The sequence below is a fragment of the Pseudorasbora parva genome, chromosome 6, assembly GCF_024679245.1.
Source record: "Pseudorasbora parva isolate DD20220531a chromosome 6, ASM2467924v1, whole genome shotgun sequence".
In the NCBI taxonomy this organism is placed as follows: Eukaryota; Metazoa; Chordata; class Actinopteri; order Cypriniformes; family Gobionidae; genus Pseudorasbora; species Pseudorasbora parva.
In genome coordinates, this window is record NC_090177.1 from 7,890,429 (window position 1) to 7,890,748 (window position 320).

A 320-nucleotide genomic window follows, 5' to 3' on the forward strand; every position below is an offset into this window, starting at 1 on the left:
TAAAAATATATAATATACTATACTCTGCATTTTATCTCTTTACATAAATACTATTTTCTACTTAAAAACTATAATTTCATTATTTTAGTAAACCAAATAAGGACTCACTAGGTTGCACGTGATAGGGGGAAAAAGTAGCTTCCTTCCACTTAAGAAGAGTTGGGCACTTTTTATTTTATGTCTATCTCTTTACATAAATACTATTTTCTACTTAAGCTATATTTTTGTTATTAACCCAGTGTTTTGTATGTGAATGCTGCTTTATATAACCACAGGAGTAAAGCACAAAGCTTTGTTTACAAAGGAAATAAATTTGCAGA